Source organism: Telopea speciosissima, chromosome 1 (assembly GCF_018873765.1).
Source record: "Telopea speciosissima isolate NSW1024214 ecotype Mountain lineage chromosome 1, Tspe_v1, whole genome shotgun sequence".
Lineage (NCBI taxonomy): Eukaryota > Viridiplantae > Streptophyta > Magnoliopsida > Proteales > Proteaceae > Telopea > Telopea speciosissima.
In genome coordinates this window covers 14634680-14662356 of record NC_057916.1, presented here as the reverse complement: position 1 = coordinate 14662356, position 27677 = coordinate 14634680, and the positions used below count along the sequence as shown (strand labels likewise).

The window sequence follows — 27677 nt, the reverse complement described above, 5'->3', positions numbered from 1 at the left end:
GAGGGGTATAAATATCTGCAGGTAAGTGGCTGAGGAAGGTTCCTTTTGAGCTCTTCTGAATTGAAAGGTACCACATGATTTTGTGATAGAAACACTGACTTTCCCAGATAAGAGAGAGAGAGATGTGTTTTCCTATCTAGTTGTTGGATGTCTTGTACCCTTGTTTGAGATAGATGCATCTATCTTCTTGTTACATGGTGTTATAAAAACAGAGTAGTCCTACTTATCTTTTTAACATCTAGGATAATGATGTCTTGCTGTGTAATTTTGTAGAAGGGTGCTTCAAATGAATGGAAAATTGTTAAATTGTGTAAATATGCCTGCCATGAACCCCCTCCGAATTCCAAAGTTACTCGCTTCTTTCAACATAATTTAACCTTCTTTTGTTATTTGTGTATCAATGGCTTCTACTTGGAGGTTATTTTGTTCTCCTTTTTTTTGATGTAGATTGCCAAGTATCTTGAACAAAGGTGCTCAAAAGAATTGAGGTCTGAGCATATCAAATATATCAGTATTATCACAGAGGCATACCATAAACTGCTTTGCATATGCAAGGAGCAGATGTAAGTGTAATGGTTTCTTTTCCTCTCTTATCTTTCTTGATTTTTTTATTTTAATTTTAGTTGTGGAATACAGCTTTTTTTAATTAAAAAAAGAAAAATAAAGTAAGTTTATTTAGGACTTAATGTTCTTATGAAACTAGTCTCATTTTCTATTTTCTTAGAACTTCCAACAACTGTTAGTTCCGTTTCTGGCTCAAGGCAACTCAAGTAGTGAATTCAGTCTCATTTGCTTGACCTGGATTTGGTGTCATTTAAATATTCCCCTCATTTGGAATTATGGAGTAGTTTTGAAGATTTTTTTTCTTTCCTTTTTGTTCTTACTAATTTATTTAGGGAATTTTGTCCATAAATTCTTGATACTGTATCTATTTTAGTAGCTGGAAGGTGGGTCTGTTTGCATTCTTTTGCTGCTAGGCCATAGGTGGTAGTTCTTTGGCATTATCTCAAATATATTTCTCATGTATGCATTTTGTTCTCTATGGCATACTTCGCTCTCAGTCTACTGATTGTTGTAATTGAACTCTTGGACTTTGGGACCCACAAAGCAAGACAGTGTTCGTATTCTAGGATGCAAAACCTTGACCAGATTCATTCATAGTCAGGTGATTTTGGGATGTAATTGGCATCGTTTTCTAATAAGTTACTTATATATCTTGCTACTTTTTCTTTGCATTATACAAACTGGTTAATCCCTTCAAGACTTCAATGTAAGTGTTGTGTTTGCTCTTAACAATCCATTGTTGAGCAATCAGGAGATTTTTCTGCTTAGTGAAACATCCATTCAGTGGAGAAACTGATCTTAAATTACATTTTCCCCCATTGTTGGTAGACTGTGTTGACTTTTTTCTTGTTCTTATTGGTTGTGGGGGAAAACATAGAGTTTCCTCGTATTGAAGGGAAGTGCAAAGATCAAGCAATTGGAAGAAAAAGATATAAACTTTGAACATTTAACAGCTTGATAGGCATTCTGCACTTATAGATGCACATATTTATTTTTTTCTTCCATTCTTTGAATTTTTGTAACTGGAAACTTAATCAGAAGTTTAAGGCAAAAGTGTAAAAGTTGAAAGGTTATTCAGCTTATCCTCCAAAATATTGGAACTAGTGATAGGTTTTTCCTTGTCATGGACAACGTAACCTGAATGGAAAAGGAGGCTCTTGATCCCTATATATGTATATTTTTTTTTTGGGGGGGGGGGGTTTGGATTGGTTTACAATTGTTATAAAGGGATTCTCTTCAATCACTTGATCTGAAAGTGGAGCATTCATTTGAGCATCTGATTAGATTTGGGATGATGCTTGGATTGTGGATTTGTGCCAACAGTTTGTGTAGTGCTTGCTAACTTGGACCATATGCCATCAAGTTATGGATTTGGTTTTTGTCCTTAACAAAGTTTCTGAATTTTGTTTTTCATCTCTCATTTGATGTGTATTTGGCATTGCTTTCCTCTTTTTTCCCCAACAATGAACTTTATTTTAGTATTTTATGTCTCATTTTTTGAGTGTTGATTCCACCTTTCATGCTTACTTTTTTCTAATAAATGAACAATGATTGGCTTCTTTGATGATTTTACTCTCATCTTTACTTTTATGGTTACTTCTCGATATGTTTTATGCTGGTTCTGTTCTTACCTTTGTGCATGAACAGGTAGATGGAAGTTATGCTCACAATATTAAGAAATTGGTTCCTAGAGTATGCATGCGTGCACGTGAGCATGGGGAGGAATATAGCAAGTGCTGTTTGAGGGCATCAAGTTTGCAATGCCTTTCAGCCATGGTAGTTGGTGGATTTTTTTTTTTGGGTTGTAATGTTTTTTTGTTAGCGCAACATGAGCACAATCATTTTTGAAATTTACCTCCATCTAATTCCTCATTGAGTCAAATTGATTTTTCACAATTCAGGTGTGGTTTATGGCAGATTTTTCACATGTTCTTGATGGTTTTGATGAGGTGAGTGGTTTTCTAATGCTTTAGTATGCGTTGGCAATTGGACCCAGTGTTTTATGACTTGTTTCCTGGCACAATATGAAGAAATTGAGCTTTGGAGCAAGTAGCTGCACAAGGAAAACAGGTTAAAGTTAGAAGCAACAATGTGGAAATGTTCTAATAGAGGAATGACTAGGGGCTGTGGTAGGTACTTTCTACAACGAGAGTAGTTTCTTCTGAAATAACTTAAGGTGTAGCTCATATCTTGTGTCTAGGGCTGGCATTCCAATACTTCATACTCTTGTTAGATTTTGACATGTTTACTCATATTGATGCACGTTTGACATAGTATGGGTGTGTCTGCAGACTGCATTTAGTTCTAGGAGATCATTGAGTTTGATATGTATCCATCTACCATTATTTGCGTCTGACGCTAACACATGTAATGGTAGTTTCATAGGATCAACAGTTTGTAAACCCGTAGCAAGTTATGATTAAAGCATGCGCATTCATGTATATAGGTGAGTCTGATAATCAAGTCTCTCTACTTGTGAATATACTTCCAATTAAAGCTTCTGTTTGTACATCTCAAAATCTTGGCTATATTAAATTTAATTGGGTTCCTTAATCATGAATTTCTTTTGATTTAAGGATTTATAATTTGCGCAGATTGTGCATGCCACACTGGACAGCTACGAACCAGATATAAATCTTGTAGATGATGGTGAAAGGGGGGAGCCAGATCACAATTGGGTTGATGAAGTAGTTAGATGTGAAGCAAAAGGTGGTGTGGGTGTTGGTAGTGATCTCAGCCTGAGCTACCTTATATGCCAAGACGAGGAAAAAAAGATTGCACTCTATTGACTCGGTAATAATGAGTAACCCCACATGTTTAACTCCAAAAATGAGGTCCTTCAGTATCATATTCTTGATTCATTATGCATTTTTCTGATGGAACTTTTTTCTTTCCATTCCTCCAAAGATAAAAAAAATAATGTAGTGGACTGGTTAATACATTGGTTTACTTGTACACTAGAGAAGAGATTGAAAATCCAAAAATATGGGCTCAAATTTGTGTCCAGAAAATAGTAGAATTGGCCAAGGAGAGTACTACAATGCACCAGGTTTTAGATCCAATGTTTCGCTTACTTTGATAATGGGAAGCACTGGGTTCCTCGGTAGGGGTTCGCTATGGTTGTTCTGTCTGGTATGTGCTACTTTGTGGACGCTGCAGGTATTTTGGTGCCTTTTCTGTTCTGTCTCTCTCGCTAAAACTTCTTTTTCCTTATATTTGATGTGTGATATTGATGTTTTTTTGCCAGTTGGATGTTGTAGGAGTTTTACAGATATTTGTAATTAGGCTTTTGATATGAAACTCTCCACGATTTGCAGGAAGCTGCTTATTGACAATTTTAATCTTCAATTTCATGTTTTATTTCTCTCACGCATTCCTTTTTTTTTTTTTTATAAATAAAAAATTTTTATTAGAAGAGAGACAAGCTATGCAAACAAAGTAACTTGAATCTTCTATTTAATTGGTATTGAAAATTTTTCTTTAAGTCATTAACCACTATGTAGATATTTTTTGGACCTCATCACTGCCACAACTTTTTCTTTTGGCCACACTGAGGCATTTCATTTATTTGAGTTACCGTTTCAGAAGCTCATATGAAACAGTTTTAACAATCCTATCCAAACTTCTGTACCAGCTCTTTTATTTATTAGTTATAATTACTCTTTTTTTTTTTTTTTTAGCATTGGGCTTCCTGGTTCTATTTGGTCCGGTTCCTTATGAGTCTTATATTCTAATTTCTAAGCATTGATTTTTAGGTTTAACCACATCTTTATTCTCATTTGAAATTCTCATATTTCATGTTTATACATCTCTGTACCCGACTTATTATTCCCCCTCCAAATATTTCTTCCTTCTCTGTTTTCTATTGTTTACAATTTGATTTTAAACAGTTGTGTGTGTTTGTGTTTACAAGAGGGATTATTAACCCAGCAATGACGTTTGGGCTTTTCTTAGCCCGTAAAGTGTCACTAATCCATGCTGTAATGTACATCATGGCAGAATGCTTGGGTGCAATGTGTGGTGTAGGGCTAGTAAAGGCCTTCCAAAAGTCTTACTATGTGCAGTATGGTGGTGGGGTGAATGAGACCACCGATGGCTGCAGAAAAGGTGTGGGTTTTGCAGCTCAAATTATTGGCACCTTCATCCTTGTCTACACTGTTTTCTCTGCTACTGATCCCAAGAGAAGTGCCAGAGACTCCCATGTCCCTGTAAGTTCACCTGTTTTACTTGGAAAACAAAGTATTATTTGAAGCGATATAGAAATCATTCTCAATTCTCTTGTTAACCCACATGGAAAACGTTCTAATTGATAACTTTTGCTTTGGATTTACAGGTATTGGCACCACTTCCAATTGGGTTTGCTGTTTTGTTCCCCCCCTTTGGTGGGTGGTACAAGCAGGTTTTTTAATCGCCTCCACAATTGAATTTCTTCCTTCTTCCTCTTTTCTCTTCTTTATTTTTTAATCATTCCCTTGCAGTGCACATTCTAATTTGCGCTATTTTGAAGTAAAGATCACAATCTAATCTTTTTGCATTTCGTTATATATGTGAAACTTGATAGGGTTTTTAGAGACTATTTGAGATTAAAATCCTTAATAGGCCTGGCAAGATGTATGTAAAATTGTGCGTGGTGATTATGCAGCTTACGTACACGAGTCGTACCAAACTACAATTGGCATGTATCTCTGATGTCACCTCCTCTATATAAATGTTTTCCGTTGACCCTTTTTGGTTTGCTCCGTTTCAAATCAACTCTATTTTATCTTCTCCCTCTCTTTCTTTGTTCATCAGAGGCAATATAGGAAGGATCAGATTTTTTAAATATCATTTTTGAAGATGTAGAAAGGATTGAAAAAAGATTGAGAGTTATTTATAGCCATTACTCTTTTCCAAGGTAAATGTGACCAAAATAAGGCTGGAGCTGTGTCCGTGTAACAATGATTAACATCTATTTAGCTAGAATAATGAAGAAGCTTAATTCTATTAATGCGGTAAGCTAGGGTGCTTCTAACAATGTTTTAGGCTGGAGGTCATGGGTAAGAGGTTCCTCGACAATATGTGACATTTTAGAGAAACCAGGGGGGTAGACGGCTGCATCAAGTGCATCATTCTTGGGTTTCCCAACTTCCACTAATGATTCGGTGGACAACCTAGGCAAGGATGGATTTTATTATTATTATTATTATTATGATCCGAGTTTTCATCGTTATTCCTATCAGAAAAACTGCTGTTATCAGTCTGTTTCCTTTTCTTTAATAAGCTCACTAGTACTTTAAAGCAACATATCACGGTTTACTCAGATTCTTTTTCTTATTAAAAGAATTATATGCCATATGTTTGCCTATTATATTAGGTCTCAATAGCAGCTTTATGTGAAATTTTATTTTCCAATGCTCTCTATAAGCTCTGAAGCATGATGGAACTGTTCAATTCTTTCTTTCTAATATTAATTATGTGTTATAGTTCTCTTTATGTATGTCTCATTTGAGGGCAAGTTAAGTGCAAATTGTTCTATATTTTCTCAATTGACAGGTTGAAACAGCTGCGTCTGAAAGGGAGCAGTTATTGGTTGTGAAAATTTCGGAGCTTGAAGCCAGGTAGATCATATTGTGAATCAAGTAACTGGGTTGAACCTTCTATAGGACTTTGTGTTTGCTTGGCCAAATGGACCAAGAGTCTGAATTAATACAAGACATAAAAGTGATTCTGATGTCCTTTTGCAAAAGAAAAAGGAATCTCTGTTTCCTCTTATATTTTTACTTTCCTTTTCCTTTGAATCCAACTGATGAGGTAGCTGAGGCAAGGTTGAAATATCTGTAGGTAAGTGGCTGAGGAAGGTTCCTTCTAAGCTCTTCTGAATTGAAAGGTACCACATGATTTTGTGATAGAAACACTGACTTTACCAGATAATAGAGAGAGAGAAAGTACATATACACATGTGTTTTCCTATCTAGTTTGTAGGGTTGTCATGTTGGATGTCTTGTATCCTTGTTAGAGATAGACGCATCTATCTTCTTGTTACATGATTTTATAAAATCAGAGTAGTCCTACTTATCTTTTTAACATCCAGGATAATGATGTCTTGCAGTGTAATTTTGTAGAAGGGTGCTCCAAATGAACTGAAAATTGTTAAATTGTGTGAATATGCTGCCAAGAACCCCCTCCGAATTCCATAGGTACTCCCTTCTTTCAACATAATTTAACCTTCTTTCATTATTTGCGTATCAATGGCTTCTACTTGGAGGTTATTTTGGTTTCCTTTTCTTTACTGTAGATTGCCAAGTATCTTGAACAAAGGTGCTCAAAAGAGTTGGCTTCTTCTAAATTGGTGATGCTCGACCACTGTTTGATTTAATGGCAATGACACTAGAGATGCGTCCATCTATGGGTTCTGTTGGGAAGGCCACTGTCGGGTCATTGTTGATTCTGGCTCATGTAATTTCTTTAGCATCTGTGACCTTGCATTCACAACAGGTATGAATTTGATCACCTTTTTGATTTTCATCTTAATTTGGCGTGCTTCATTTCTGCTGGCTCAAAATAAATTTCTCTTTGAGAACAATATTTTTTTAAACTGAACTGGGTGCTGGACCATTTTGTTCTTGTAGTGTGCAGTCCTGGTCAATTAAGAAGGGATAGAATTTTGCTACATACAAGAATCCTTATGAACAATATTTTATAAGCAGATTATCTCTTAGATCTAATGATATTTTGAGGAACCAAGTTGGTTGCATCTTTTGCAACCAATAAATTATTACATTCTATAACTCATCAAATTTTGGGGATTTTCTTCTGAAATATATGCTATAAGAGAGAAATTCTGCGTGTGTTGAGGGGAGGGGCATGGTTGCTCATATCTTGTGTCTAGGGCGGGCATTCCAAGACTTCACACTCTTGTTAGATTTTTGACATGTTTACTCATATTGATGCACGTTTGACGTAGTGTGGGTGTGTCTGCAGACTGCATTTAGTTCTAGGAGGTCATTGAGTTTGATATATATCCATCTAACATTATCTGCGTCTAGTGCTAACACATGTAATGGTGGTTACATAGGATCAACAGTTTGTAAACCCATAGCAAGTTATGATTAAACCATGCACATTCATTTATATATGCGAGTCTGATAATCAAGTCTCTCTACTGGTGAATATACTTCCAATTTAAGCTTCTGTTGGTACATGTCAAAATTTTGGCTATATTAAATTTAATTGGGTTCCTCAATCATGAATTTCTTTTGATTGAAGGATTTATACTTTGCGCAGATTGTGCATGCCACGCTGGATAACTGCGATCCAGATATAAATCTTGTAGATGATGGTGACAGGGGGGTGCCAGATCACAATTGGGTTGATGAAGTAGTTAGATGTGAAGCAAGGGGTGGTGTTGGTGTTGGCAGTGATTTCAGCCTGAGCTACCTTAGGCCAAGACGAGAAAAAAAAGATTGCACTCTATTGACTCGGTATTAATGAGCAACCATACATGTTTAACTCCAAAAATGAGGTCCTTCAGTATCATATTCTTGATTCATTATGCATTTTTCTGATGGAACTTTTTCTTTTGATTCCTCCAAAGATAAAAAAAAATTAATATAGTGGACTGTGGTTAATACATTGGTTTACTTGTACAACAAAGAAGAGATTGAAAATCCAAAAATATGGGCTCAAATTTGTGTCCAAAAAATAGTAGAATTGGCCAAGGAGGGTACGACAATGCACCAGGTTTGAGATCCAATGTTCGCTTACTTTGATAATGGGAAGCACTGGGTTCCTCAGCAGGGGTTAGCTATGGTTGTTCTGTCTGATATGTGCTACTTTATGGATACTACAGGTATTTTGGTGCCTTTTCTATTCTCTCTCTCGCTTAAACTTCTTTTTCATTATACTTGATGTGAGATATTGATTTTTTTTGTCAGTTGGATGATGTAGGAATTATACAGATTTGTAATTAGGCTTCTGATATGAAACTCTTCACTATCTGCAGGAAGCTGCTTATTGACAATATTAACCTTCAATTTCATGTTTTATTTCTCTCTTTCTCTCCCATGCATTCCCTTTTTTTTTTTATATAAAAAATTTTTTTATTAGAAGAGAGACAAGCTATGCAGACATAAAGTAACTTTGAATCTTCTCTTTAATTTCTATGGAAAATTTTTCTTTAAGTCATTAACCACTATATAAATATTTTTTGGACCTCATCACTGCCACAACTTTTTCTTTTGGCCACACAGAGGCATTCCATTTATTTGAGTTACTGTTTCAGAAGCTCACGTGAGACAGTTTTAACAATCCTATCCAAACTTCTGTACCATCTCTTTTATTCATTAGTTATAATTACGTATAAATAATGTGACCCAAATATATAATTATCTACCTACTGTTCATTTCTTATGTATTTTTTACCTCATTTATTTATTTATTTTAATCTTTATTGTTGCCCGGTGATCATACAGTAGGGTTGAGCATTAGGCTTCCTGGTTCTATATGGTCTGGTTCCTTGTGAGTCTTATATTTTAATTTCTAAGCATTGATTTTTAGGTTTAACCACATCTTTATTCTCATTTGAAATTCTCACATTTCATGTTTATACATCTCTGTATCTGACTTATTCCCCCTCCAAATATTTCTTTCTTATCTGAATCTTATAATATTTGTTTATTTTTAGTCCAAATAATTTTTGTTGTCTCTTTATTGCTTACATACAGGAAATGAACAGTTGATTCTAGCTGCTGTCATTTGACATCTGGATCATAAAAATGTTACACTTGATCCGTAAATTAAATCTGATATTGTTCAGATTGCTAATGCTTTGGCTCGACAACTCAGAACACGAGTCGTAGTCTCTGAAATTGGGATTATCAGTGGTCTATGTAGGCATTTGAGGAAGTCTCTTCAGGCAACTGTTGAATTGGTAGGACAGCAAGAGTCAAACTTGAACATTTCAGTCCCGACCTTCACTGAAGACTGCTTATTGGAAATTGCTAAAGCAGCAAGTACTATGCATATTCATTGCATGCTGTTTTTGTGGGTACTCCTAATTGTTTTCTCTGGGGTTTTTGTTGTGCCAAATAATCTATTTTTGAGTTAGCTTCTTCTAGATTGGTGATGCTTGACCACTGTTTGATTTGATGGCAACGACACCGGAGAAGCTTCCATATATGGGTTCTGTTGCGAAGGCAACTGTTGGGTCATTATTGATTCCTGCTGATGTAATTTCTTTAGCATCTGTCACGTTGCATTCACAGCAGGTATGAGTTTGATCACCTTTTTTATTTTCATCTTAATTTGGTGAGCTTCATTTCTACTGATTCAAAATGAATTTCTCTTTGATAACAATATTTTTTTAAACTGAACTGGGTGCTGGACCATTTTGTTCTGGTAGTTTGCAGTCCTGGTCATTTAAGAAGAGATAGAATTTTACTACGTACAAGAGTCCTTATGAACAATATTTTATAAGCGAATTATCTCTTAGATCTAATGATATTTTGAGGAACCAAGTTGGTTGCATCTTTTGCAACCAATAAATTATTATATTCTATAACTCATCAAATTTTGGGGATTTTCTTCTGAAATATATGCTATAAGAAAGAATTTCTGCGAGTGTTTTGGGGGGGGGGGGGGCATGCTTGCATCATCCCTTATCCCTTTCTCGATTGTCTTGTATTGGTTAGAAAGGCATAGCAAGTATCTTTTTTAGCATGTTAATTTGGCATGCTTTTGTTCATTGCAATGGCCTAACCTTCTTTTTCTTGAATGGGTGACACAAAATAGCGGAGAAAATGGATATTCCAAGGAAGAAATTTATGGGAGATATTTATTATTAAATAGAGAAGGTGTGGCACCAAAGATACGCACTAGTCTCTACTGTTATTTCGTTTCCTCTCTTTCAAATCAATTCTAAATGCTTTCTATTTTCCCTCTCTCACTCGCAGGTAAGCACTCCACGCCTGTACAAATTCTGAACTGCTAAAACCTTGCCCGGAAAAAATCCTAGAGTCATGAGACAAACTCTATTAAGATTCGCTTCCCTCTATACTCGCCGCAACCTGCTCTCCCCTCCGAATTGCAGAAGACCAATTGAATTTCTTCCTTCTTCCTCTTTTCTCTTCGTTGCTTACTTGTTTAGGTTGTTTTCTGATATTTTTTTTGGTGAATTTTTAACAGGCCCAAGCCCAACCCTAAAGGTCCGGCTGCAGCTGGTGCACTTCACCTTATTCAACCAATCGAAGCTCAAACCTGCAGCCCTGCACTTCCAAAAAATTTTGAGACAAGAAGCCATCATCGTCGTCGTTGAAACGCTGAAGTTTTCTCGTTGGGGTTCTCTACTTCACTCGGACCTGCATCACTAGCCACCGCCATTTTCATTTCATTCAAGGCTGCATCACTGTAACTCGAATTCATCACTATTTTCTTATTTGTTTTTAATGTTTTGGTATTCTTTTTATTTCCTTCTCGACGCTTGGCACCTCATGATTGCTGCTCAAATTTTCTCTTATCGTACATGACATAACTATGATATCTGGTTTTGTATCATGAATTCATGATCTTCATCCTCATTTATTGCACCGCCATCTTTGGTGGGTAATCCATTTTTTTGGCATCTTTCTCTGTTTTCTGTTGTTTTCAATTTGATTATAAACAGTTGTGTGTGTTTGTGTTTACAGGAGGGCATATTAACCTAGCAGTGACGTTTGGACTTTTCTTAGCCCGTACAGTGTCATTAATCCGTGCCGTGATGTACATTGTGGCAGAATGCTTGGGTGCAATGTGTGGTGTAGGACTAGTAAAGGCCTTCCAAAAGTTTTACCATGTGCAGTATGGTGGTGGGGCGAACGAGATCGCTCATGGCTACAGAAAAGGTGTGGGTTTTGCAGCTCAAATTATTGGCACCTTCATCCTTGTCTATACTGTTTTCTCTGCTACTGAACCCAAGAGAAGTGCCAGAGACTCCCATGTCCCTGTAAGTTCATTTGTTTGACTTGGAAAACAGAGTATTATTAGAAGCGATATAGAAATCATTCTAAATTCTCTTGTTAACCCACATGGAAAACGTTCTAATTCAGAACTTTTGCTTTGGATTTACAGGTATTGGCACCACTTCAACTGGGTTTGCAGTTTTGTTCCCTTAGTTGGCCTGGCAAGATGTATGTAAAATTGTGCGTGGTGATTATGCAGCTTACGTACACGAGTCGTACCAAACTACAATTGGCACGTATCTCTGATGTCACCTCCTCTATATAAATGTTTTCCGTTGACCCTTTTTGGTTTGCTCCGTTTCAAATCAACTCTATTTTATCTTCTCCCTCTCTTTCTTTGTTCATCAGAGGCAATATAGGAAGGATCAGATTTTTTAAATATCATTTTTGAAGATGTAGAAAGGATTGAAAAAAGATTGAGAGTTATTTATAGCCATTACTCTTTTCCAAGGTAAATGTGACCAAAATAAGGCTGGAGCTGTGTCTGTATAACAATGATTAACATCTATTTAGCTAGAATAATGAAGAAGCTTAATTCTATTAATGCGGTAAGCTAGGGTGCTTCTAACAATGTTTTAGGCTGGAGGTCATGGGTAAGAGATTCCTCGACAATATGTGACATTTTAGAGAAACCAGGGGGGTAGACGGCTGCATCAAGTGCATCATTCTTGGGTTTCCCAACTTCCACTAATGATTCGGTGGACAACCTAGGCAAGGATGGATTTTATTATTATTATTTTTATTATGATCCGAGTTTTCATCGTTATTCCTATCAGAAAAACTGCTGTTATCAGTCTGTTTCCTCTTCTTTAATAAACTCACTAGTACTTTAAAGCTCAGTATTCTTTTTCTTATTAAAAAAATTATATGCCATATGTTTGCCCATTATATTAGGTCTCCATAGCAGCTTTATGTGAAATTTAATTTTCCAATGCTCTCTATAAGCTCTGAAGCATGATGGAACTGTTCAATTCTTTCTTTCTAATATTAATTCTTTGTTATAGTTCTCTTTAGTATGTCCCATTTGAGGGCAAGTTAAGTGCAAATTGTTCTATAGTTTCTCAATTGACAGGTTGAAACAGCTGCGTCTGAAAGGGAGCAGTTATTGCTTGTGAAAATTTCGGAGCTTAAAGCCAGGTAGATCATTTTATGAATCAAGTAATTGGGTTGAACCTTCTGTAGGACTTCGTGTTTGCTTGGCCAAATGGACCAAGAATCTGAATTAATACAAGACATAAAAGTGATTCTGACATCCTTTTACAAAACAAAAAGGAATCTCTGTTTCCTCTTATATTTTTACTTTCCTTTTCCTTTGATGTAGGATGATTAATCCAACTGATGAGGTAGCTGAGGCAAGGTTGAAATATTGGCAAGTAAGTGGCTGAGGAAGGTTCCTTCTGAGCTCTTCTGAATTGAAAGGTACCACATGATTTTGTGATAGAAACACTGACTTTACCAGCTAATAGAGAAAGAGAGAGAGAGAGAGTACATATACAGATGTGTTTTCCTATCTAGTTTGTAGGGTTGTCATGTTGGATGCCCTGTATCCTTGTTTGAGATAGACGCATTTATCTTCTTGTTACACGATCTTATAAAATCAGCGTAGTCCTGCTTATCTTTTTAACATCCAGGATAATGATGTCTAGCTGTGTACATTTGTAGAAGGGTGCTCCAAATGAACAGAAAATTGTTAAATTGTGTGAATATGCTGCCAAGAACCCCCTCCAAATTCCGAAGGTACTCCCTTCTTTCGTTATTTACGTATCAAAGGCTTCTACTTGGAGGTTATTTTGGTTTCCTTTTCTTTACCTGTAGATTGCCAAGTATCTTGAACAAAGGTGCTCAAAAGAATTGGCTTCTTCTAAATTGGTGATGCTTGACCACTGTTTGATTTGATGGCAATGACACTGGAGAAACTTCCATCTAGGGGTTCTGTTGCGAAGGTAACTGTTGGGTTATTGTTGATTCTGGATCATGTAATTTCTTTAGCATCTGTGACCATGCATTCACAACAGGCATGATTTTGATCACCTTTTTTATTTTCATCTTAATTTGGTGTGCTTCATTTCTACTGACTCAAAAATGAATTTCTCTTTGATAACAATATTTTTTTTAAACTGAACTGGGTACTGGACCATTTTGTTCTGGTAGTTTGCAGTCCTGGTCAATTAAGAAGGGATAGAATTTTGCTACATACAAGAGTCCTTATGAACAATATTTAATAAGCAAATTATCTCTTAGATCTAATGATATTTTGAGGAACCAAGTTGGTTGCTTCTTTTGCAACCAAATAAATTATTATATTCTATAACTCATTAAATTTTGGGGATTTTCTTCTGAAATATATGCTATAAGAGAGAATTTTTGCGTGTGTTGAGGGGAGGCATGGTTGCTCATATCTTGTGTCTAGGGCTGGCATTCCAAGACTTCACACTCTTGTTAGATTTTTGACATCTTTAATCATATTGATGCACGTTTGACGTAGTGTGGGTGTGTCTGCAGATTGCATTTAGTTCTAGGAGATCATTGAGTTTGATATGTATCCATCTAACATTATCTGCGTCTAACGCTTTCACATGTAATGGTAGTTACATAGGATCAACAGTTTGTAAACCCTTAGCAAGTTATGATTAAAGCATGCGCAGTCATTTATATATGCGAGTCTGATAATCAAGTCTCTCTACTTGTGAATATACTTCCAATTTAAGCTTCTGTTTGTACATGTCAAAATTTTGGCTATATTAAATTTAATTGGGTTCCTAAATCATGAATTTCTTTTGACTAATGGATTTATACTTTGCACAGATTGTGCATGCCACACTGGATAACTGCGAACCAGATATAAATCTTGAAGATGATGGTGAAAGGGGGGAGGCAGTTCACAATTGGGTTGATGAAGTAGTTACTAGTTAGATGTGAGGCAAGGGGTGGTGTGGGTGTTGGCAGTGATCTCAGCCTGAGCTACCTTAGGCCAAGACAAGAAAAAAAAGATTGCACTTTATTGACTCGGTAATAATGAGCAACCATACATGTTTAACTCCAAAAATGAGGTCCTTCAGTATCATATTCTTGATTCGTTATGCATTTTTCTGATGGATCTTTTTTCCTTCCATTCCTTCAAAGATAAAAAAAAATAATGTAGTGGACTGTGGTTAATACATTGGTTTACTTGCACAACAGAGAAGAGATTGAAAATCCAAAAATATGGGCTCAAATTTTTGTCCAGAAAATAGTAGAAATCGCCAAGGATAGTATGACAATGCACCAGGTTTGAGATCCAATGTTCGCTTACTTTGATAATGGGAAGTACTGGGTTCCTCGGCAGGGGTTAGCTATGGTTGTTCTGTCTGATATTTGCTACTTTGTGGACACTGCAGGTATTTTGGTGCCTTTTCTATTCTCTCTCTCGCTAAAACTTCTTTTTCATTATACTTGATGTGAGATATTGATGTTTTTTTGCCAGTAGGATGATGTAGGAATTATGCAGATTTGTAATTAGGCTTCTGATATGAAACTCTTCACGATTTGCAGGAAGCTGCTAATTGACAATATTAACCTTCAATTTGATGTTTTATTTCTCTCTTTCTCTCCCATGCGTTCCCTTTTTTTTTATAAATAAAAAAAAATTTATTTGAAGAGAGACGAGCTATGTAGACATAAAGTAACTTTGAATCTTCTCTTTAATTGCTATGGAAAATTTTTCTTTAAGTCATTAACCACTATATAAATATTTTTTGGACCTCATCACTGCCACAACTTTTTCTTTTGGCCACACAGAGGCATTCCATTTATTTGAGTTACTGTTTTGAAAGCTCCTGTGAGACAGTTTTAACAATCCTATCCACACTTCTATACCATCTCTTTTATTCATTAGTTATAATTACTTACAAATAATGTGGCCCAAATATATAATTATCTACCCATTGTTCATTTCTTATGTATTTTTTACCTCATTTATTTATTTATTTTTATCTTTATTGTTGCCCGGTGATCATACAGTAGGGTTGCATTAGGCTTCCTGGTTCTATTTGGCTTGGTTCCTTGTGAGTCTTATATTATAATTTCTAAGCATTGATTTTTAGGTTTAACCACATCTTTATTCTCATTTGAAATTCTCACATTTCATGTTTATACATCTTTTTATCCGACTTATTCCCCCTCCAAATATTTCTTTCTTATCTGAATCTTAAAATATTTGTTTATTTTTACTCCAAACAGATTTGGTTGTCTCTCCATTGCTTACATACAGGAAATGAACAGTTGATTCTCGCTGCTGTCATTCGACATCTGGATCACAAAAATGTTAGACATGATCCGCAAATTAAATCTGATATTGTTCAGATTGCTAACGCTTTGGCTCGACAACTCAGAACACGAGTCGTAGTCTCTGAAATTGGGATTATCAGTGGTCTATGCAGGCATTTGAGGAAGGCTCTTCAGGCAACTGTTGAATTGGTAGGACAGCAAGAGTCAAACTTGAACATTTCAGTCCCGACCTTCATTGAAGACTGCTTATTGGAAATTGCTAAAGGAGTAAGTGCTATGCATATTCCTTGCATGTTGTTTTTGTGGGTACTCCTAATTTTTCTCTCTGGGGTTTTTGTTGTGCCAAATAATCTATTTCTGAGTTGGCTTCTTCTAGATTGGTGATGCTCGACCACTGTTTGATTTGATGGCAATGACACTGGAGAAGCTTCCATCTATGGGTTCTGTTGCGAAGGCAACTGTTGGGTCATTGTTGATTCCTTCTCATGTAATTTTTTTAGCATCTGTCACCTTGCATTCACAGCAGGTATGAATTTGACCACCTTTTTTATTTTCATCTTAATTTGGTGAGCTTCATTTCTGCTGATTCAAAATGAATTTCTCTTTGATAACAATATTTTTTTAAACTGAACTAGATGCTGAACCATTTTGTTCTGGTAGTTTGCAGTCCTGGTCATTTAAGAAGGGATAGAATTTTGCTACATACAAGAGTCCTTATGAATAATATTTTATAAGCAAATTATCTCTTAGATCTAATGATATTTTGAGGAACCAAGTTGGTTGCATCTTTTGCAACCAATAAATTATTATATTTTATAACTCATCAAATTTTGGGGATTGTCTTTTGAAATATATGCTATAAGATAGAATTTCTGCGTGTGTTGGCGGGGGGGCATGCTTGCATCATCCTTCTCGATTGTCTTGTACTGGTTAGAAGAGCATAGCAAGTATCTTTTTTAGTATGTTAATTTGGATGCTTTTGTTCAATGCATCGGCCTAACCTTCTTTTTCTTGAATGGGTGACACAAAATAGTGGAGAAAATGGATATTACAAGGTAGAAATTTATGGGAGATATTTATTATTAAATAGAGAAGGTGTGGCACCAAAGATACGCACCAGTCTCTACTGTTATTTTATTCCCTCTCTTTCAAATCAATTCTAAATGCTTTCTATTTTCTCTCCCACTCGCAGATAAGCACTCCGCGCCTGTACAAATTCTGAACTGCTAAAACCTTGACCGGAAAAAACCTTAGAGTCGTGAGACAAACTCTGTTAAGATTGGCTTCCCTCTATACTCGCCGCAACCTGCTCTCCCCTGCGAAGTGCAAAACACTAAACCCTTTTTCTGCTTCCATTATCATTGTCACTTCAACTCCTTCTTCGAAGCTCAGGAGGTGGTTCTTCTTATCCACCAACGAAAGCCCTCCTCCTGTTTCTGAGACCAGGTTAACCCAACCTCGGAAGAAGAAAGAAGTTCCGCTCGATTTCGAAAACATCAGAACCGAAGGTAGAAGAAATTGATTCAAGAAAACAGGCCTGTCCTGTGCATCTTCTTCTACCCCCATTCCCTCCCTTACCATAGCAGCCATCACAGTGGTTTCTTCTATGTTTAACTGCTTGCAATTTAATAACCTTTGTTCTGTCCTATGGCGCAGAATTCAAAGCTCTTGTTTCAGTCCCGAGGGAAATTACTTCGGCGCGACTTCTTGGGACAACCGGGTTTTTTGATCACCGCCTCAATTGAATTTCTTCGTTCTTCCTCTTTTTCTCTTCGTTGCTTACTCGTTTAGGTTATTTTCTGATGTTTTTTTTTTTGTTGAATTTTTAACAGACCCAAGCCCAACCCTAAAGGTCTGGCTCCTTCTGGTGCACTTCATCTTATTCAACCAATCGAAGCTCAAACCTGCAGCCCTGCACTTCCAAAAAATTTTGAGACGGAGAAGTCATCATCGTCGTCGTCAAAACACTGAGGTTTTCTCTTTGAGGTTCTCTACTTCACTTGGACATGCATCACTAGCCTCCGCCATTTTCATTTCATTCAAGACTGATCCACTGTAACTCAAACTCAGCACTATTTTCTTATTTGTTTTTTATTTTTTGGTATTCTTTTTATTTCCTTCTCGACGCTTGGCGCCTCATGACCGCTGCTCAAATTTTCTCTTATCATACAGGACATAACTATGATATTTGGTTTTGTTTCATGATGATCTTCATCCTCATTTACTGCACCACCATCTATGGTGGGTACTCCATTTTTTTGCTTCTTTCTCTGTTTTCTGTTGTTTACCATTTGATTATAAACAATTGTGTGTGTTTGTGTTTATAGGAGGGCATATTAACCCAGCAGTGACGTTTGGGCTTTTCTTAGCCCGTAAAGTGTCACTAATCCGTGCTATGATGTACATCGTGGCAGAATGCTTTGGTGCAATGTATGGTGTAGGGCTAGTAAAGGCCTTCCAAAAGTGTTACTATGTTCTCTTCTTTATTTTTGAATCATTCCCTCGCAGTGCACATTCTAATTTGCGCTATTTTGAAGTGAAGATCGTATTCTAATCTTTATGCATTTCGTTATATATGTGAAACTTGATAGGGTTGTTAGAACCAATTTGAGATTAAAATCCTTAGTTGGCGTGGCAAGATGTATGTAAAATGTGCGTGGTGATTATGCAGCTTATGTACACGAGTCGTACGTAACTACAGTTGGCATGTATCTCTGATGTCACCTCCTCTAATGTTTTCCATTGACCCTTTTTGGTTTGCTCCATTTCTAATCAACTCTATTTTATCTTCTCCCTCTCTTTCTTTGTTCATCAGAAGCAATATAGGAAGGATCAGATTTTTTAAATATCATTTTTGAAGATGTAGAAAGGGCTGAAAAAGATTGAGAGTTCTTTATAGCCATTACTCTTTTTCAAGGCAAATGTGACCAAAATAAGGTTGGAGCTGTGTCCATATAACAATGATTAACATCTATTTAGCTAGAATAATGAAGAAGCTTAATTCTATTAATGTGGTAAGCTAGGGTGCTTCTAACAATGTTTTAGGCTGGAGGTCATGGGTAAGAGATTCCTTGACAACATGTGACATTTTTGAGAAACCAAGGGGGATAAACGGCTGCATCAAGTGCATCATTCTTGGGTTTCCCAACTTCCACTACTGATTTGGTGGACAACCTAGGCAAGAATGGATTTATTATTATTATTATTATTATGATCCGAGTTTTCATCGTAATTCCTATCAGAAAAATTGCTGTTATCAGTCTGTTTCCTCTTCTTTAATAAACTCACTAGTACTTTAAAGCAACAGACGATCACTGGTTTACTCAGTATTCTTTTTCTTATTAAAATAATTATATGCCATATGTTTGCCTATTATATTAGGTCTCAATAGCAGCTTTATGTGAAATTTTATTTTCCAATGCTCTTTATAAGCTCTGAAGCATGATGGAACTATTCAATTCTTTCTTTCTAATATCAATTCTGTGTTATAGTTCTTTTTATGTATGTCTCATTTGCGGGCAAGTTAAGTTCAAATTGTTCTATATTTTCTCAATTGACAGGTTGAAATAGCTGTGTCTCAAAGGGAGCAGTTATTGCTGGTGAAAATTTCAACGCTTGAAGCCAAGTAGATCATATTATATTGTGAATCAAGTAACTGGGTTGAACCTTGTATAGGACTTCGTGTTTGCTTGGCCAAGTGTACCAAGAATCTGAATTTATACAAGACATAAGGTGATTCTGACGTCCTTTTACAAAAGAAAAAGGAATCTTAGTTTCCTCTTATATTTTACTTTCCTTTTCCTTTGACGTAGGATGATTAATCCAACTGCTGAGGTAGGTGAGGCAATGTAGAAATAACGGTAGGTAATTCACTAAGGAAGTTTCGTTCTGAGCTCTTCTGAATTGAAAGGTACCACATGATTTGTGATAGAAACACTGACTTTACCAGCTAATAGAGAGAGAGAGAGTACATATACAGATGTGTTTTCCTATCTAGTTTGTAGGGTTGTCATGTTGGATGTTTTGTATCCTTGTTTGAGAAAGACGCATCTATCTTCTTGTTACAGGATCCTATAAAGTCAGAGTAGTCCTACTTATCTTTTTAACATCCTGGATAATGAATGTCTTGCTGTGTAATTTTGTAGAAGGGTGCTCCAAATGAACAGAAAATATTTAAATTGTGTGAATATACTGCCAAGAACCCCCTCCGAATTCTGCAGGTACTCCCTTCTTTCAACATAATTTAACCTTCTTTCGTTATTTGCGTATCAATGGCTTCTACTTGGAGGTTATTTTGGTTTCCTTTTCTTTGTTGTAGATTGCCAAGTATCTTGAACAAAGGTGCTCAAAAGAGTTGGCTCCTTTCCTTCTAAATTGGTGATGCTCGACCACTGTTTGATTTGATGGCAATGACACTGGAGAAGCTTCCATCTATGGGTTCCTGTTGCAAAGGCAACTGTTGGGTCATTGTTGATTATGGCTCATGTAATTTCTTTAGCATCTGTGACCTTGCATTCACAACAGGTAAGAATTTGATCACCTTTTTGATTTTCATCTTTATTTGGTGTGCTTCATTTCTGCTGACTCAAAATGAATCTCTCTTTGATAACAATATTTTTTTAAACTGGACTGGGTGCTGAACCATTTTGTTCTAGTAGTGTGCAGTCCTGGTCAATTAAGAAGGGATAGAATTTTGGTACATACAAGAGTCCTAGTGAACAATATTTTATAAGCAAATTATCTCTTAGATCTAATGATATTTTGAGGAACCAAGTTGGTTGCATCTTTTGCAACCAATAAATTATTATATTCTAAAACTCATCAAATTTTGGGGATTTTCTTCTGAAATATATGCTATAAGAGAGAATTTCTGCGTGTGTTGAGGGGGGGCATGGTTGCTCATATCTTGTGTCTAGGGCTGGCATTCCAAGACTTCACACTCTTGTTAGATTTTTGACATGTTTACTCATATCGATGCATGTTTGACATAGTGTGGGTGTGTCTGCAGACTGCATTTAGTTCTAGGAGATCATTGAGTTTGATATGTATCCATCTAACATTATCTGCGTCTAATGCTAACACATGTAATGGTAGTTACATAGGCTTGACAGTTTGTAAACCCTTAGCAAGTTATGATTAAAGCATGCACATTCATTTATATATGCCAGTCTGATAATCCAGTCTCTCTACTTGTGAATATACTTTCAATTTAAGCTCCTGTTTGTACATGTCAAAATTTTGGCTATATTAAATTTAATTGGGTTCCTCAATCATGAATTTCTTTTGATTGAAGGATTTATACTTTGCACAGATTGTGCATGCCACACTGGATAACTACGAACCAAATATAAGTCTTGTAGATGATGGTGAAAGTGGGGAGCCAGATCACAATTGGGTTGATGAAGTAGTTAGATGTGAGGCAAGGGGTGGTGCGGGTGTTGGCAGTGATCTCAGCCTGAGCTACCTTAGGCCAAGACGAGAAAAAAAAGATTGCACTCTATTGACTCGGTAATAATGAGGAACCATACATGTTTAACTCCAAAAATGAGGTCCTTCAGTATCATATTCTTGATTCATTATGCAATTTTCTGATGGAACTTTTTTCTTTCCATTCCTCCAAAGATAAAAAAAATAGGAAAAATTACATTATTACCCCCTGAGGTTTGTATTAATTACAGAGTGATCCGCTGTGTTTTTTAAATTATACAGACGCACCCTCTAAGTGGATGGTGTTAAATAATACAATGTAAAATGTCAACTTTGCCCTCTTCTAAGATCATTAACCAAAAACAATTTAAAGGACAAAAATACCCCTTAACAATTAACAAAATGCCGGGTTGAGTCCCGTCTTCTTCAATCAACCAAAGCAAAGGGCTTTGACCATTGCTACCATGGTTGCACCTCATATTTCCAACTCTCAGCCCATGAACACCATCGGATGCCATAAAATCGACTACCTAATTCATAACCACAAAAACCCTAGAAATTTTGTTAAATAAAGTATAATACCTTTTTGCCCACGATTTCAACTTCCCTGAAATCCTGAAAAAACAGAGACGACCTTCGCTGGAGATCATCTGGGGTGTTCTCGAATTCTGAACGAAAGAGTGCCGCAATTGAATCAATCACAATCAACTTCACAGGTAATTTTGAAGATGGGTCTGTGATCCGAGCATCAATTCTGTCTAATAGAAGAAGTAATTCTTCAGCAGATTGGATGGCACGAACAAAGATGAAATCACAAGGATCTTGAGGGGGGAAGAGGTAGGGTTGAAATCACAATGCAGGTTCGGACCCAAAGGGTTACTTTTAAGGATTTTGATTTATCCAGAGAAGAGAGAGTAATTAGGCTAACAAAAAAAAAAAACAAAAACCTTGAACTTTACATTGTTGTCTTCGTTCCCATAAGAGATAAGACAATAGTAATCCAAACCCAACAGCTGTTCTCGACTACTAAAGTGTCCATCTGTTACAGATCCCCCAACTCCTCAAATCTAAACAGTCAACACTACCAAAGCCTGAAACTCCATTAAGGCCACAGTGTAGCAATTAGCCACCGACACCACACTTACGGACTGTTAAAGCCATTAAATTATTTCCTAATCCCTTTGTGTCTGCAAATATCTTAAGAGCATTCCTGAGTTCGGTGATAGAGTTGCAGGGGATGCCACAGAGGGGACACAGTCGATGATTGAACATCCGGTGGTCAATTTCTAGGAGAGAAGGTGGAAGGGGTTTTCTGGTTTCATCAGAAGCAGTTATTGGGAGAGAGAGAGGGTTTTGGACCCATAGTGGGAACTGGAAAGCAGTGAATCTTTGGATTTGTTAAAATCACCGTACTAGTTTGTAGAGGAGGAACAACAGCAGCTCAACTGAGGATGAGGATTTGCAGCAATGCCAAAGGAACTGTTGTCCACCATAGTCGGCGGCACCATTAAGCACAGTATAAGGAACAGATGGGGAAATAGGGTTTCATAGAAGAAGAGACGGGGAGATAGAGTTTTAGGGTTTTGCAGTAGAGGAGATTGGAAGATGGGGAGATGGGTTTAGGTCGGGACCGCTTGTTCTATTTTCGGGCGCCATTAGAGTTGCAGAGAGCTCTCAAGAGAGGGAATGTGAAGAACAGTGAATTTGGAAAGAGGTGTGAAGTTAGGGATGCCCTATGGGTAAAATGGTAAACTCACACCCCATTAGGGGTATATTAGTCATTTGAAGGCAAACTTTACCAACATTGTAACACCTAACTAACGGAAAGGGGTTGACTGTAACAACTAACCTAAACTTAGGGGGTGTGACTGTATAATTTAGAAATACATGGAGTTGTTCTGTATTTAGTACAAACCTCACGGGGTGGCAGTGTAATTTTCCCAAAAAATAGTGGACTGTGGTTATTACATTGGTTTACTTGCACAACAGAGAAGAGATTGAAAATCCAAAAATTTGGGCTCAAATTTGTGTCCAGAAAATAGTAGAATTGGCCAAGGAGAGTACGACAATGCACCAAGTTTTAGATCTAATGTTTCGCTTACTTTGATAATGGGATGCATTGGGTTCCTCGGCAGGGGTTAACTATGGTATTTCTTCTGTCTGATATGTGCTACTTTATGGACACTGCAGGTATTTTCGTGCCTTTTCTATTCTCTCTCTCTCTCGCTAAAATTTCTTTTTCCTTATACTTGATGTGTGATATTGATGTTTTTTTGCCAGTTGGATGATGTAAGAGTTTTACAGATGATTTGTAATTAGGCTTCTGATATGGAACTCTTCACGATTTGCAGGAAGCTGCTTATTGACAATATCAACCTTCAATTTCATGTTTTATTTCTCTCCCATGCATTCCTTTTTTTTTTTTATAAATAAAAATTTTTATTAGAAGAGAGACAAGCTATGCAGACATAAAGTAACTTTGAATCTTCCCTTTAATTGCTATGGAAATTTTTTCTTTCAAGTCATTAACCACTATGTAGATATTTTTTGGACCTCATCACTGCCACAACGTTTTCTTTTGGCCACACCGAGGCATTCCATTTATTTGAGTTACCGTTTCAGAAGCTCATGTGAGACAGTTTTAACAATCCTATCCAAACTTCTGTACCATCTCTTTTATTCATTAGTTATAATTACTTACAAATAATGTGGCCCAAATATATAATTATCTACCTACTGTTCATTTCTTATGTATTTTTTACCTCATTTATTTATTTATTTTTATCTTTATTGTTGCCCGGTGATCATACAATAGGGTGGAGCATTGGGCTTCCTGGTTTTATTTGGTCTGGTTCCTTGTGAGTCTTATATTCTAATTTCTAAGCATTGATTTTTAAGTTTAGCCATATCTTTATTCTCATTTGAAATTCTCACATTTCATGTTTATACATCTCTGTACCCAACTTATTCCCCCTACAAATATTTCTTCCTTATCTAAATCTTATAATATCTGTTTGTTTTTACTCCAATTTTGGTTGATTCTAGCTGCTGTCATTCGACATCTGTATCACAAAAATGTTGCACATGATCTCCAAATTAAATTTGATGTTGTTCAGATTGCTAACGCTTTGGCTCAACAACTTAGAACACGAGCCGTAGTCTCTGAAGTTGGGATTATCAATGATCTATGCAGCCATTGGAGGAAGTCTCTTCAGGCAACAGTTGAATTGGTTGGACAGCAAGAGTCAAACTTGAGCATTTCATTCCAGACCTTCATTGAAGACTGCTTATTGGAAATTGCTAAAGGAGTAAGTGCTATGCATATTCATTGCATGATGTTGTTTTTGGGAATACTCCTAATTTTTCTCTCTGGGGTTTTTGTTGTGCCTAATAATCTACTTTTTAGTAGACATCTTCTAGATTGGTGATGCTCGACCATTGTTTGATTTGATGGCAATGACACTAGAGAAGCTTCCATCCATGGGTTCTGTTGCGAAGGTAACTGTAGGGTCATTGTTGATTTTGGCTCATGTAATTTTTTTAGCATCTGTGACTTTGCATTCACAGCAGGTATTAATTCGATCACCTTTTTTATTTTTATCTTAATTTGGTGTGCTCCATTTCTGCTGACTCAAAATGAATTTCTCTTTGATACCAATATCTTGTTAAACTGAACTGGGGGCTGGACCATTTTGTTCTGGTAGTTTGCAGTCCTGGTCAATTAAGAAGGGATAGAATTTTGCTACATACTAGAGTCCTTATGAATAATATTTTATAAGCAAATTACCTCTTAGATCTAATGATATTTTGGGGAACCAAGTTGGTTGCATCTTTTCAACCAATAAATTATTATATTCTATAACTCATCAAATTTTGGGGATTTTCTTCTGAAATATATGCTATAAAGAGAATTTTTGGGTGTGTTGGGGGGGGGGGGGGGCTTGCTTGCATCATCCCTTATCCCTTTCTCGATTGTCTTGTATTGTTGAGAAGGGCTTAGCAAGTATCTTTTTTAGTATGTTAATGTGGCATGCTTTTGTTCATTGCATCGGCCTAACCTTCTTTTTCTTGAAGGAATTTATGGTATGAAGTATTTTGTAGCCATTACTTATAAAAAATACTCCATTATTGATTTTCTTTCCACCATGATTATTAGTTATAACATATAAGGAGGTCCTATAATGGAGGGTTCTATCAAAACTGCAGCAGCATTTGACATGGTAATTTTGATGCTGGCTTGCGAACTGCGGGGTTCTCTGTCAAGGTTTTCCTTTAGCCACTATAATAAATAACTTAATGGGCATGATTATGACAGTAAAAGTCTCAAGACTGGTCCTAACAGTTTGCGTGATCTGATCATTTGGGCTTGATAATCAGTTGAGTAGTCAAACTGTTTTTCAAGTACTGTTTCCCTTGGACTAGTACAGACCTGTCTTGGTTTGGCATCAGCAGTCCAGCCCCGTAGTCTGTGAAAACATTGTATGGTTCAGTAAATTAATATTGAGGTTACTGTAGTTATCTACTCTCCCTATGTTTTCTTTTTGTTTCTATAGATCTTCCCAGAACTACTTTTCCTCATACTTTTGAAAACAATGATGCATCCAGATGTTGAAGCTCGTGTCTAACAATCCCCGACATGACTTAGCATCTTCACGATCTGGGAGTCTGTATGAACCAAGGAACTTGAAGTCCAAAACTGCATCGGCGTTTGCCTCCACTGCCACTCTATTTGAAAAGCTTCGCATGGAGAAGGGCAATGCAATAGTAGAAAAGCATGGGAATAATACTGAAGATGATTCTAAGGATAGAGAATCTGGTGACGAGAAACACGGCTGGACCTGCAAAAACTCACCTAACTTTTACAAAATAAGTTGTTCTATAATTGACAGGACACTGGACCAGCTTGCTTAACAGGAGGCAGTAAGTGCTGGAATTCATGCATTTTCTAATTATAATTTCAAGGAGTGCATAGTGATAAGTGGGATGTATCGCACTTGTTTTCTTGCATATCAAATAATAACCGTTTATCTCTTTCCACTTTTCTAATATGCAGGAGCCAAAAATTACTAAACTAAGTGAGGACCAAACATCCCAGTTGCTTTGTGCTTTATGGATACAAGCCAATATTCGTGATAACTTGCCTTCAAATTTTTACTTTATAGCTCATTCTTTCAGCTTAACTCTTATTGCTTCACGCTTTAAGGTGAGAGCTCACTAGAATGTAGAAGTGCGACATGTGTGCTGAAATCTATCTTTAAGTATTTAACAAGATTGATTCATTTTTTCAGTACTCATTACTGTAATGAAACCATTGCATTGCATTCTAATGTTTTCTAAGTATCTACAACTGAGCACTTTCCTCTGTAACAGGTTTTCTTCCTTAAACTTGTGATGTTGCAGAACACCCATCAAAACATTGTTGGACTCTTTTAGCTTCCAGTTTCTCTCAGAAATATATCTCTAGATCGTTTTAATGGTATTGTAATTGCAACATCCGTAAAACACGAAAGAATGACCTCTTGAACTTGCAAGAGTTGGATTTACATGTTCTTTGACTTCTTTCTATGGTCTAATTGACAGGAATGTTGCTGCCTTCATGCCAGAGGTCATTTTTTGTGTTAGCAACGGCAATATTGATGTTTGCAGCAAAGATGTATAATGTTCTGGATCCTAATGATTTGCTTATGTTTGTGGTTTCTAATCATGTAAGTTTTCTTGTCCTGGTTGGCTTTACTATAAATATAAGTTAACAGGGAGCATGATGTAACACGTTCTTTATACACCTAAAGTAAAATTTTCTCATTGGGAATAAAAGGATTTTATTAATTGAAGCCAAAAAAGTACTAGTATAGCAAACTGTAAAAGATGTGTCGGGGGGGGGGGCATGTTGGCCACAGTAAAACCATGCAATTATACCCACTAAATCAAGGGGTGAGGACCACTATACAGGGCTGTCTATGGATAACTTTGTTTGGCTAAATCATCCACATGAGATTTTGACTAGGCGTCAGACTTCCTTAAAGATGTTCCATGAGACAATTATTGAACAGTTTATGAATAAACAATCTTAGATTTGTTGGAAATCTGAATTATATTGAAGGAGTTATGTTCCGGTCAAACCTTATTCTATACAGTGTCCAAGAACAATATGCACTATCAAACTTGGGTCAAAACCAAAAGTATTATGTTGAGTGTTTTCTATGTGAGACTAACGCATGGATTAGGTTCAAAATGTAAAAAATAGGCAGCACAAGGGCAAAAAAAAAACTTTTGGGCCTCGAAACCAAGGTTCGAGTTAGCTTGGAGAAAGTACCAGGTTTCGACCAAGATATGGTTGAAACCAGTGTCGGCACGGAATTCTCAATCCTTGGTTCTGTCCCCAATCTGCCAGCTTGATTGTTTTTATAATTGTTTTGATGATAGGAAGTTGATAAAAAGACTAGATAA

General features: G+C 36.5%; 1 pseudogene; it reads left to right on the top strand.

Annotated features, from left to right (window-relative positions):
* The first annotated feature begins 316 nt into the window (after positions 1–316).
* Positions 317–27677, top strand: LOC122662624 (annotated as a pseudogene).